The sequence below is a fragment of the Myotis daubentonii genome, chromosome 2, assembly GCF_963259705.1.
Source record: "Myotis daubentonii chromosome 2, mMyoDau2.1, whole genome shotgun sequence".
In the NCBI taxonomy this organism is placed as follows: Eukaryota; Metazoa; Chordata; class Mammalia; order Chiroptera; family Vespertilionidae; genus Myotis; species Myotis daubentonii.
Window position 1 is genome coordinate 166382427 of NC_081841.1, and position 9857 is coordinate 166392283.

The following is a 9857-nucleotide window of genomic DNA, read 5'->3' on the forward strand; positions in this document are numbered from 1 at the left end:
CTAAAAATATTAACAGAGTTCTACTTTGTACAATAAATTACATGATAACCCTGTCTTTGAACAACATATCTTTATTATCTCTGAAGAATTCTTAAAAGCAGTTTATCAGTCTCACCTTAAAGTTTTCTAAGTTCACAATGATGTAATCCAATTAGAAAAAAAATCTGAACTCATTACAAAATAGGAAGGTTTCTGTGAAGTTAAATCTGGTGCTTTATAAAATGATTAGCATTATGTATGACACAAAATAGGACTAGACCTTAATAAATGGTCACTTTATTATCTCTGTCAAGAAATACCCTTCAATATCAGTCGGGTAATGGATGTGTTACATTTGGCTCAAGTGAAAAATGAACTTACCAATTTAAAAGAGCCGGGTACTTTTATTTACTATTTTTTATGATAAAGATCATTTTTTCAATCTAAAAATGTAAGCTCTATCATTGAAGTAATTAATAAAAAGTGACACGGAAAATTTCAGAAATAAAAGTAAACACTTTGCATCTCTTCACGCATAAATATTTAACTTTCCACACATAGTTTGATGTTTGTTTAAAACCATTTTTTTTCTTTTTAAAACTAATCTGCTTTGAAAGATATTTTCTGAATTTTGGAAAAATATTCTCAATTTATAAATCCCTGCCTCTCATTTGATTTTCAATCTTTCACATGAATTGAGGTATCTTTATTTCTGTTAGGTTTCTCTTTTTTAAAAACAACCTTATTGAGGTATAATTTACATACTTAAATTCACCCACTTTAAGTATACAATGTAATGATTTTTAGTAAATATGCCAAGTTGTGCAGTCATCACCATACCCAGGTCTAGGTCATCTTCATCATCCCAGTAAGATCCTCCCTGTTCTTTCACAGTTAATCTTCATTCCCACTCAACCGCAGGCAAAACTTTTAGTTTTAAATGAGCAACAATACTGGAATGTTTTCCCCATCCCAAAGCCACTCTGAATCAAGAGAAGCATTAGAAAAGAGGATATGATTCTCTTTCATCAAAACAATCAATTGGGGTGAGGGCAGAGTCACATCTACATTGGTTGGCAGAGGAGAGCAGGGCAGTTCTGTGGGCAGGGGAGGTTGCCATAGCACCACTTCTTTGGAGCTCACAGAAACCCATATCCACTCTGGGTGGCATAAACATGAAAACTTTCAGTGGAAGTCTCTGCCCCAGTGTCTATGGGAGCCTCACCCTGGTCTCCTAACTCTTTGCATACAACATACTATGATTTATAAAATATTTCAGTGGTTAAGCCTATAAAATGCTTTTCAACCTGTGTAATATGCTTTGATTTGATTTATATGCAACTATTAGTTTCTTTGGAAGCAAAAACAAACAAACAAACAAACAAAAAACCTTGAATCCTGGACTCAACTTTCACCTCCACTTTTTCCCATCTATCAAGAGAGCTGATAATATTTACCCTGTTTGTTCTTTTTAAAAAAATTTGGTGATACTGAAATGTGAAAAAAAAATTGCCTTTTAGAACATTTCTAATCATCTCCCACTTGGTCGTAGCTACCTAACTGGTCTCTTTGCCTCTACTCTTTCTGACTAAAAACCACTCTGTTCTTAACAACCAAGGTGAGTTTTAAAGACACAGGTCATACTTAAAACTCCAAAGCCTTCCCATTGAGAATAAAATTCTAAATTCTCAAAGTGTCAGGGCTACCTTTGATATTATGTGTGTCCACATTTCCAACCTTACCTTTACTTACCTTTTTAGTCTTTGCTCCTATGCTCTAGGCACACTGGCCTTCTCTGTCCCCCACCTCACCACCCCCCAAAAAAGATCATGGATAACCTTTCATTTTCCTTTAATTATTATTAATTGTATATATTCTTTACTGAAATGTAAGGTGTCTGAGAGCAGGGAATATGTTTGTCTTATTCCCCATTATACTTTGTGTCCCTATTATACTTTAGTAGATACTAAATAAGGAAGTATTAAATAAAACTGCTTTCTGTGCACACATTGGCTATTCCCACAAAGGGAATGAAAGACAAAGAATAAGTTCAAGTATTTTTAAGATTTATACATTAATCTCAATTTAATTTATAACGTATACATGTATACATGTATGTTTAATGGGGGTAATCCTAGCATTGTACTAAGGTTAATGTCCTTTGTTATATTGATTTTCATCAGACAATATGATATATAGATTTGGTGTGCTGCTCTTATTCATATGTAAATATCAATAGAATAATACACAAATAAAAGTTATAGAAGAGAACCTTTTTTTTTTTCTTTTAGCACTCAGCACCAACTGCTTGCACTTCTCTTTCCTTTGCTACCATCCAGCTCCAGGATCAGCTGACACCGTGGGTTTTGCAGACCTGAAAAGTCCTGCCAGCCTCCAGGTGCCCAATGACTACCGGGTGGACAGCAGCTACATCAGGGGTTCTGTGCCATCACTAGCAGACGTGGCAGTATTTGAAGCAACCTCTGGCCCACCACCTGCCCTGTGTTGGTATAATCCCATCAAATCTTACGAAAAGGAAAAGATCAGCTGCCAGGAGTGAAGACAGCTTTGGGCAAGTATGGCCCAGCTGATGTGGAAGACACCACAGAAGTGGAGCCACAGATAGTGAAGACGATGATGACATTGATCTGTTTTGATCTGATGATGGGGGAGAAAGTGAAGAAGCAAAGAGACTAAGAGAAAAATGCCTTGCACACTATAAGTCCAAGAAAGCAAAAAGAATCCCTGCACTTGTTGACATGTCTTCCATCTTATTAGATTGAATTCATGGGATAATGAGACCGGTATGGTAAAATTAGAAGAGTGTGCCAGGAGAATTCAAGCAGACGGCTTGATCTGGGGCTCTTCTAAACTAGTTCCAGTGGGTATGGAATTAAAAAAAAAAAAACAAGCTTCAAATACAGTGTATAGTAGAAGACAAAGTTGGAACAGATATGTTGAAGGAGGCGATCACTGCTTTTGAAGACTACATGTATTCCACGGACATGGCTGCTTTCATTCAACAAGATCTAAAATCCACCATGGATCATTGACATTAAATAAAGCTTAAAAAACAAACAAAAAGTTACAGAAGAGATCTGGCCCATCAATATAAAGGGGAAATACTGCATCTCAGGGTCTCCATGAGAAAGCTCTGCGCCATCAGATGAAGCCTATGAAAAATTAGCATGAGTGGAACTCAGGGGAACTTTTTTATTTGGGTATGTCTGGAGTTTATTCAGCTATATGCAATTATTATTTCCTATTAACATTTATTTTCCTATTAAGTTTTCATAGTTTTAAACTTCTTAAAAACTTGGACCCATAATTATATCATGAACTTGGATAGAGCTGTTTGCTTTCTCCTAAGAAAAATCATGACACATTTCCGGGGGCAAATCTTACTTAGATTTCACATCGACTTTCAGCAAGCTGGAACAGAGCTGAGAGGGAAAGAGAGCAGTTGTAATGAGAATATATGTGTTATTTTTCCTTACACTGAAAAATAATTCTACAACATTTTCACAGAGGAAGACTTTGGATGTTGAGTAAGAAAGATGTAAAAAAAAAATCAGCTGAAGTAGTAAGTCATTGCCAAGAGTAAAGATGTGTTCTTAAAATACAGATACAGGTGATCATACCTGTTTTGGATTCATAATCCAAGTTGCCCAAATCTTGTACCTTTCTTAGCTTATCTCTGTGTGTATGTGTGGATGCTTATGTTTAGATGTATAAATATGTGTATGTATTGGTGGGATACTGTATGTATGTATGCGTACAAATACCTAAATATACAAAAAGGGTCATTTTCAAGCATTTCCTATAATCATGTTAGGCCATATGACTAGTCCTGGCCAGTAGGCTAAAGTGGGATTGACATGTATCACTTCTGGATCAAACAAGCAAGACTAGATTTGGATTCTTTATTCATTATCTTCCCTTGCCACAGTGATGTAGAAGCCACATCTATAAATGCCCATAGTTAAAAATGAAAGCCACCTGGACCCGGTTTACCCTTTGGAAGTTGGCTGCTCTGCATTAGCACTATGTGAACAAGGAACACAGTTTTACACATTAAGCTTTTGAGATTTGGGGACTTGTTGATTATTGCAGTGTAGGTTTATCAGTCAAGAACTTGCCAGAAAACAGTTCAGATTGTTCAAATTGAGTTCATTTAATACAGGAAATTGGTTGCACAGGTGATGTGAGAATAGACAGCAAACCAAAGACAGTAAGGCAACCCAGAGATTAGAACTAATAAGATGATACACTTGGAACAGAAAGACATGGGAGAAGATGGTATTAACCCAGAAGCTAAGGACATACAATGAAAGCTAGAACCAGGCAGGCCTGATAGAAACTAGAACAATAGAGAGGCTTTTTGGAGGGAACTAGAAAGAGATGCAACAAAGATCAAAAGTGATAGGCTATCCACCATTCTTCTTTCTTCTCTCCCCCCGATCATCTGCTAGGGTTTTCTATCTGCTCCTATCAAAAATCCAGAGGTAAAGGGAGCTGAGAAATGTAGTTCCTGTAATGTATAGCAAAGCTGGGTGGAGACAGTAGGAACCTTAAAGCAAATTGCTTGTTGATTGGCACAATAGCTTAGCCTATTCTAGTGAGGAGACTAACTCTGTGAGAAAGCACAGAGAAAGCCTGTACTTCTCAGCTCTGAAAGAGTCATCTTTTTTGTCAAAAGGAGAGATCCAGTGTCAGTACTGTGGCCCAATGAACTATTTCCCTCAATTTTGACAAATTCCTGGAGGAGAAGGGAAAAAGAATGTTAGAATGAAGAGAAGGAAGTGGAATGATGTCTCAAACTCCCCTTAGAGGCCAGTATCTTCTCCAGTTTTTGTTTCTCTCTTTTAGCCGGATGGATTTCACAGCAATGCTTTAGTGAACTAGGAGTGTTGATATTGCTTGTTGGGAGAAGTGATCAGAGAACTAAAACAAACAAATGAAAACAGGGCTTGAAGGGATGTGGGACTGCATCCTATGCCAGAGATTGTAGGTTTGAAAACATGTTATTCAGATTGACATTGCACCTTGTTGGAAGACACGTTTCAGCTGGCTACGAGAAAGTTGGGGCCATGTGACTACTCACTGATAAAATTAGGAAAAGCTCTTGAAGGGAACAGAGACCTGGAAGGTGGACATTTTTATTCTCACCCGCTTGGAGCTCCAGCGGCCCTTTTCAACTAGAAAGTAAATCTCAAGCACGTTGTCCTGTTGTTGGAGGAACCGATCGGAGAGAAGAGACCTCAGTGCCTGATGGATAAGAAACCACCAAACTTGCCCTTGACTACGTTCCTCTGGAGATCTGCCATGTGAGCAATGCATATAAATGTTTCAACGAGGGCTACTTTGGTTTTATTTGTTAATTACAGTTGAAATGAATCATTACTGATTCCAACACCCGCACTGTGTCACAGCTTCAATCCATCATCTTAGTCCAAAAGGAAGAAGAAACACATATCAAGTGATGAAATCATTTACTCTGAATGGATGAATATGGGAAAGAGGCGTCTGAAATCTGCCACCAAGTTGAGGGATTATTGAAGGCATTGTATGGATCTCTAACAGGAAAGAATGAAGCAGGGTCAGCTTTAGATATTCCGTGGTCAAGTCATGCATATTAACACAATGTGTTCTTTTCACGTCTCTCTCTGACCTTCTCCTGTAAGACTTTAGAGATGAAGGTTTATCTAATGGACCGACCGGTGATGGGATGGATGCTTCGGGGATATTTCAAGCGGGTTACACGAATCCCCCAGTTTAGTCCTACCACAAATCCGTCCTTGATCCTGGATGCAGGCTACAGCTGGCAAGGAAAGGAAATACAGAGTTCAAAGTAAGGTGAGGAGGCTCATGGCCAAAAAATCCCATATGCAGAGACTGCTTATGGCCTACCCCAGCCCATATGGAAGTTCACTGCTTTTACCATTTAGAGTTCCCAGGAGAGCCTGTCTGGAAGGAGAAATAAATCCCTCTCCCCACTAACACCAGATCCTGCTTGCTGCATGTGGGATATTACTCAGCAGGCGCAGCTGCACTTGCAGTTTTATATAAACATCCGCAGCCTCTCCTAAAGCATGAGCCTCGCTCTTTCTTTTGGAGCACTTTCCTCCTAATTTCAAGTTCCCTGCACATAAACAATCTCCAGAAACCGAGCCAAATATAAATCATGTTAAAGCGTGAAAAGAGATGGTATTTGGGCCAGGACCCAGGATACCAGCCACTTGAATCCTTCCTTCAACCCACACTGCCCTGAATGCAATATGCCTGAGAGATATGTGCACAGAGGGCAAGGCCAGGCTAAGGCACATCATTCACCATTATGTGGCTTTTGCCCTGCATCCCAATGTAATATCTCCTCCTAGGGCAGTTACCAAATAAAACTGGTCCCAGACTGGTCTCACCTGCCAGATGTGTGAGGGTAGATCCCACCGCTACTGACTCAGGGTTGAACTTTGCACCAAAAACCCTCTACCCATTTAGGACTGAGGCTAAGTAACATCTCCCGCCTTTGACGATGAACCATTCTTGATGGAAGAAGAATGAATGAGGAGGAGGCAGGAGCTGGTTCCGTTTGGTTGGTAGAATTGTAGGGAATAGGACAGAAGCATGAGCTTCCTGTAAGAGGCCAAGGCTGAGATGTTGTGTCCATGTTATCTCTATTCTCTATCTCTCTCCTGCGGTATGCAATCTATGTACACTTCCGCAGAAAAAAATTGTTTGGACTACATAACAACCATTCTCACTTTTATTAGTACTGGTTTCCTGATTTTCCTTACTTGTTCTGATTTTATGTTAACCCTACCCCTTTGCAGCCAGACGAAGGAATATGTACCAGGCCCAGACAATCAGAGTATTCCATCCCTCTAGCCACAACAACTCAGAGATGGCAATGAGATCTGGTGAAAGCCCTGGGTCTCAGTGGAACTTTCATTATAGTCCTTAAGAAAGAAGTCATGCTCGAATTGGTTTGGCTCAGTGGATAGAGCGTTGGCCTGTGGATGGAAGGGTCCCAGGTTCGATTCCAGTCAGGGGCACGTACCTTGGTTGCGGGCACATCCACCGGGGGGGTGTACAGGAGGCAGCTGATTGATGTTTCTCTCTCATCGATGTTTCTAACTTTCTATCCCTCTCCCTTCCTCTCTGTAAAAAATCAATAAAATATATTTAAAAGAAAGAAAGGAAGGAAGGAAGGAAGGAAGGAAGGAAGGAAGGAAGGAAGGAAGGAAGGAAGGAAGAAAGAAAGAAAGAAAGAAAGAAAGAAAGAAAGAAAGAAAGAAAGAAAGAAAGAAAGAAAGAAAGAAAGAAGAAAGAAAGAAAGAAAGAAAGAAAGAAAGAAAGAAAGAAAGAAAGAAAGAAAGAAAGAAAGAAAGAAAGAAAGAAAGAAAGAAAGAAGTCATGCTTTAAACTAGAGTTTCTGGGACTGCGGGCAGCCATTCTGTCATTGTTAAAATCTGTCTGAGCATGGAACCAGTGCAGAGAAAAAGATATTATCCCTCAATTTTTCAATTTAATTAGGGAACCAGTTCTTTTCTTCCCCCCCCCCTTCTTTCCTACTGCCCTTCCTTTCTCCCCCGTCTTTTTTTTTGCTAAAGTATATTTAGTTTACATTTTTGTCACTCCTGTCTCATAGAGACTTCCTGCACATCTTGTTTTCCAGATGAGCTGACTATTCCACTTATTTGTTAATTGCATGTTTCTGAAAATGCTTTTATGTTTTATTCATATGACTTATCCCGGAGGATCCATAGGGTATGTTGGGCATGCAATCCAGAGTCCAGTCTCAGTAATCAAAGTAACTGAATAGCTCTTATAAACAGGTAACTGCAGCTCTAGGCAGCATGAGTTAATTTCAGGAAATTTACCCTGGATTCATTCGTCATTTCTGGCATTGCTCTAAGAAGAATGTTAGTTTTGTTAGCTATTCTGTCTTCTTTGAGATCCTCTCCTCTGTTAGGCAGCACAACTATTGTGAAGTCAGTTTTGCTCACTAACTGACTTTGTTCAATAGAGCCCAGAGGATTGGTTTGTTGCCATGCGGGGTACAACCTTCAGAAAATGTTGCAGGTTATTCTTGATCTCCCTATGGGGCCATTACATTCGCTTCTCTGACTGATTACAGTTTATATTATGTGTTCTGTAGGAAGCTTGGGCCCCATGGACAGAGCATCGGTATCCACACTATTTTTCTCAGGCCATTGAACTTAAGTGTTGGCAGAGCATCTAACCATAACTTAGTAAAATGTATGCTAGTGAAATGTTGTGTGTCCTTGGTGAGTGGGCCTTAAAAATGTGCTTGAAGCTTTTTGGTGAATTGAAACCAAGAGCTCCAACTTGTAATGCATTCTCTCATTATTTGTGTGTCTCAAGCTGGCAAATTGAAGGGTTTCTAGCAGGCATTGCTTTCTTAGTGGAATGCTCTCTCTTGGCTAAACACGACTCTGTAACAGCTTAAATTGGTTCCTTAGTCACAAGGACAAAGTCATGGCAGGAATGAAGTAATCTTAAGCTCCGAAAGCTTTCTTTTGCTGCACTCTGCTCTCTTTTTCTGGGCCATCTTCTCTTTCTTGGTCCTGGCACTAACTGTCCATATAATTCTTCTAACTAGAGGTCAGAATTTTCCTTTCATTTTATAGAAAAGCTTCCCCTGCAGACTATCCTAAATGTGCAGTAGAAAATGAGCCCAGGCCATATTATTATCACAACAATATGGAAATGCACGGAGTGAGGGGCTAGGCCAGTGCCTTTACTCTTCAAAACCATGAGAGATGGGCCCTGCCAGGTGGCTCAGATGGTTGGAGCGTAGTCCTGTGCACCAAAAAGTTGCAGGTTCGATCTCAGGTCAGGGTGTGTACAGGAGGTGGCCGAATGATGTTTCTCTCTCACATCAGTGGTTCTCTCTCTCTTTCTCTCTAATCAATAAAAAACATGACCTCGGGTGAAGATTTAAAAAAGAAAAAACAACAACCCTGAGAGACGGGCCATCGTTCTTTCTTAACTCCCTGGGATGTCTGGATTTGCAGCAGGCTAAATTAGTGTTTCCAATCTCTCTATTTCCTAGATACTTTGGGCAATATTTAGACATTATTAGCTTAGAAAAACCACACAGAGCAGCATGTGATTTTTCCATCTTCCCACATACTTGTCTATATATTACATATAAGGTGTCAACACAGCCTGAAATAGCCCCTAATCACTGCATAAAGGTGGACAAGGACTTGCTGTCTTTGTAGACATTCGCATTCCCATGTACAACAGTCCTCTAATGATTTAGATTCTATTTTGACATATTATGTCTTATTACCACCTATATGGAGAATATGAAAGCTGGGATCACACATCATTTTATTTATTTATTTTTATTTTTGTTAATCCTCATCTGAAAATATTTTTCCATTGATCTTTTAGAGAGAGTGGAAGAGAGAGGGAAAGTGCCCTGACCAGGGCCCCAGTCTGGGGAGGAACCTGCAATCAAGGTATGTGTCCTTGACTGGAATTGAACTTGGGACCCTTTAGTCCACAGGCCAATGCTGTATCCACTGATCTAAACCAGCTAGGGCCACACATCATTTTAGAACTAGTAAGGTATGCTTGTCCAATATTATCTTTTGTGAAGCAACACAAATATTTAAAACTTCCAGGATAAGTTTTCTCATGCCTGTGTGAGTTAGTAATATGATTTTTTTCACATATTCCTCTAGATAATTTGTATTATAAACTATGTAAGATTTGCATATTTCTCTTTTCCAGCAAAATCTGAGATTTGGGTCCCATTCTCTTATCTCAGAATTTAACCATTAAAGTTACATAAATCCTTCAGCTTTTCTATTTGACTCTGGGAAACCCTTTGTTCCTGTTGCCAA

At 39.3% G+C, this 9857-nt stretch overlaps 1 pseudogene; it reads left to right on the forward strand.

Annotated features, from left to right (window-relative positions):
• Nucleotides 1-319: 319 nt before the first annotated feature.
• On the forward strand, nt 320-3032 carry LOC132226753 (elongation factor 1-beta-like; annotated as a pseudogene).
• The last annotated feature ends 6825 nt before the right edge of the window (nt 3033-9857 follow it).